Here is a 4,431-nt window from a genome sequence, read left to right as displayed (position 1 = left end):
CTAACCCTAACCCTAAACCAACTAGCCCTAACACTAACCATAAGCCTAACCTTTACCAAAATAACCCTAACCATAACCCAAACCCAACTAACCATAACCCTAACCCTAACCCTAACCCTAACCCTAACCCTAGCCCAAATAACCCTAACCCTAACCATAAACCTGACCCTACACCTAACACTAAACCAAATAACCCTAACCCTAACCCTAAACCAACTAGCCCTAACACTAACCATAAGCCTAACCTTTACCAAAATAACCCTAACCATAACCCAAACCCAACTAATCATAACCCTAACCCTAACCCTAACCCTAACCCTAACCCTAACCCTAACCCTAGCCCAAATAACCCTAACCCTAACCCTAACCCTGACCCTAAACCTAACCCTAAACCAAATAACCATAACACTAACCCTAAACCAACTAGCCCTAACACTAACCATAAGCCTAACCTTTACCAAAATAACCCTAACCATAACCCTAACCCAACTAACCATAACCCTAACCCTAACACTAACCCTAACCCTAACCCTAACCCTAACCCTAACCCTAGCCCAAATACCCTAACCCTAACCCTAACCCTGACCCTAAACCTAACCCTAAACCAAATAACCCTAACCCTAACCCTAAACCAACTAGCCCTAACACTAACCATAAACCTAACCTTTACCAGAATAACCCTAACCATAACCCTAACCCAACTAACCATAACCCTAACCCTAACCCTAACCCTAACCCTAGCCCAAATAACCCTAACCCTAACCCTAACCCTGACCCTAAACCTAAACCTAAACCAAATAACCCTAACCCTAACCCTAAACCAACTAGCCCTAACACTAACCATAAGCCTAACCTTTACCAAAATAACCCTAATCATAACCCAAACCCAACTAACCATAACCCTAACCCTAACCCTAACCCTAACCCTAACCCTAACCCTAGCCCAAATAACCCTAACCCTAACCCTAACCCTGACCCTAAACCTAACCCTAAACCAAATAACCCTAACCCTAACCCTAAACCAACTAGCCCTAACACTAACCATAAGCCTAACCTTTACCAAAATAACCCTAACCATAACCCAAACCCAACTAACCATAACCCTAACCCTAACCCTAACCCTAACCCTAACCCTAGCCCAAATAACCCTAACCCTAACTCTAACCCTGACCCTAAACCTAACCCTAAACCAAATAACCCTAACCCTAACCCTAAACCAACTAGCCCTAACACTAACCATAAGCCTAACCTTTACCAAAATAACCCTAACCATAACCCAAACCCAACTAACCATAACCCTAACCCTAACCCTAGCCCAAATAACCCTAACCCTAACCCTAACCCTGACCCTAAACCTAACCCTAAACCAAATAACCCTAACCCTAACCCTAAACCAACTAGCCCTAACACTAACCATAAGCCTAACCTTTACCAAAATAACCCTAACCATAACCCAAACCCAACTAACCATAACCCTAACCCTAACCCTAACCCTAACCCTAACCCTAACCCTAACCCTAACCCTAACCCTAGCCCAAATAACCCTAACCCTAACCCTAACCCTGACCCTAAACCTAACCCTAAACCAAATAACCCTAACCCTAACCCTAAACCAACTAGCCCTAACACTAACCATAAGCCTAACCTTTACCAAAATAACCCTAACCATAACCCAAACCCAACTAACCATAACCCTAACCCTAACCCTAACCCTAACCCTAACCCTAACCCTAACCCTAACCCTAGCCCAAATAACCCTAACCCTAACCCTAACCCTGAGCCTAAACCTAACCCTAAACCAAATAACCCTAACCCTAACCCTAAACCAACTAGCCCTAACACTAACCATAAGCCTAACCTTTACCAAAATAACCCTAACCATAACGCAAACCCAACTAACCATAACCCTAACCCTAACCCTAACCCTAACCCTAGCCCAAATAACCCTAACCCTAACCCTAACCCTAACCCTGACCCTAAACCTAACCCTAAACCAAATAACCCTAACCCTAACCCTAAACCAACTAGCCCTAAAACTAACCATAAGCCTAACCTTTACCAAAATAACCCTAACCATAACCCTAACCCTAACCCTAACCCTAACCCTAACCCTAACCCTAACCCTAGCCCAAATAACCCTAACCCTAACCCTAACCCTGAGCCTAAACCTAACCCTAAACCAAATAACCCTAACCCTAACCCTAAACCAACTAGCCCTAACACTAACCATAAGCCTAACCTTTACCAAAATAACCCTAACCATAACCCAAACCCAACTAACCATAACCCTAACCCTAACCCTAACCCTTACCCTAATCCTAGCCCAAATAACCCTAACCCTAACCCTAACCCTGACCCTAAACCTAACCCTAAACCAAATAACCCTAACCCTAACCCTAAACCAACTAGCCCTAACACTAACCATAAGCCTAACCTTTACCAAAATAACCCTAACCATAACCCAAACCCAACTAACCATAACCCTAACCCTAACCCTAACCCTAACCCTAACCCTAACCCTAGCCCATATAACCCTAACCCTAACCCTAACCCTGACCCTAAACCTAACCCTAAACCAAATAACCCTAACCCTAACCCTAAACCAACTAGCCCTAACACTAACCATAAGCCTAACCTTTACCAAAATAACCCTAACCATAACCCAAACCCAACTAACCATAACCCTAACCCTAACCCTAACCCTAACCCTAGCCCAAATAACCCTAACCCTAACCCTAACCCTGAGCCTAAACCTAACCCTAAACCAAATAACCCTAACCCTAACCCTAAACCAACTAGCCCTAACACTAACCATAAGCCTAACCTTTACCAAAATAACCCTAACCATAACCCAAACCCAACTAACCATAACCCTAACCCTAACCCTAACCCTAACCCTAACCCTAATCCTAGCCCAAATAACCCTAACCCTAACCCTAACCCTGACCCTAAACCTAACCCTAAACCAAATAACCCTAACCCTAACCCTAAACCAACTAGCCCTAACACTAACCATAAGCCTAACCTTTACCAAATTAACCCTAACCATAACCATAACCCAACTAACCATAACCCTAACCCTAACCCTAACCCTAACCCTAGCCCAAATAACCCTAACCCTAACCCTAACCCTAACCCTAAACCTAAACCTAAACCAAATAACCCTAACCCTAACCCTAAACCAACTAGCCCTAACACTAACCATAAGCCTAACCTTTACCAAAATAACCCTAATCATAACCCAAACCCAACTAACCATAACCCTAACCCTAACCCTAACCCTAACCCTAACCCTAACCCTAACCCTAACCCTAACACTAACCCTAACCCTAACCCTAAACCAACTAGCCCTAACACTAACCATAAGCCTAACCTTCACCAAAATAACCCTAATCATAACCCAAACCCAACTAACCATAACCCTAACCCTAACCCTAACCCTAACCCTAACCCTAACCCTAGCCCAAATAACCCTAACCCTGACCCTAACCCTAAACCAACTAGCCCTAACACTAACCATAAGCCTAACCTTTACCAAAATAACCCTAACCATAACCCTAACCCAACTAACCATAAACCTAACCCTAACCCTAACCCTAACCCTAACCCTAACCCTAACCCTAACCCTAACCCTAACCCTAGCCCAAATAACCCTAACCCTAACCCTAACCCTGACCCTAAACCTAACCATAAACCAAATAACCCTAACCCTAACCCTAAACCAACTAGCCCTAACACTAACCATAAGCCTAAACTTTACCAAAATAACCCTAACCATAACCCAAACCCAACTAACCATAACCCTAACCCTAACCCTAACCCTAACCCTAACTCTAGCCCAAATAACCCTAACCCTAACCATAAACCTGACCCTACACCTAACACTAAACCAAATAACCCTAACCCTAACCCTAAACCAACTAGCCCTAACACTAACCATAGGCCTAACCTTTACCAAAATAACCCTAACCATAACCCAAACCCAACTAATCATAACCCTAACCCTAACCCTAACCCTAACCCTAACCCTAACCCTAACCCTAGCCCAAATAACCCTAACCCTAACCCTAACCCTGACCCTAAACCTAACCCTAAACCAAATAACCATAACACTAACCCTAAACCAACTAGCCCTAACACTAACCATAAGCCTAACCTTTACCAAAATAACCCTAACCATAACCCTAACCCAACTAACCATAACCCTAACCCTAACACTAACCCTAACCCTAACCCTAACCCTAACCCTAACCCTAGCCCAAATACCCTAACCCTAACCCTAACCCTGACCCTAAACCTAACCCTAAACCAAATAACCCTAACCCTAACCCTAAACCAACTAGCCCTAACACTAACCATAAACCTAACCTTTACCAGAATAACCCTAACCATAACCCTAACCCAACTAACCATAACCCTAACCCTAACCCT

This window comes from Sturnus vulgaris, unplaced genomic scaffold (genome assembly GCF_052056855.1).
Source record: "Sturnus vulgaris isolate bStuVul1 unplaced genomic scaffold, bStuVul1.hap1 Scaffold_254, whole genome shotgun sequence".
NCBI classification, from domain to species: domain Eukaryota; kingdom Metazoa; phylum Chordata; class Aves; order Passeriformes; family Sturnidae; genus Sturnus; species Sturnus vulgaris.
The sequence above is the reverse complement of the archived record's forward strand: the minus strand, read 5'-3'. Positions refer to the sequence as shown.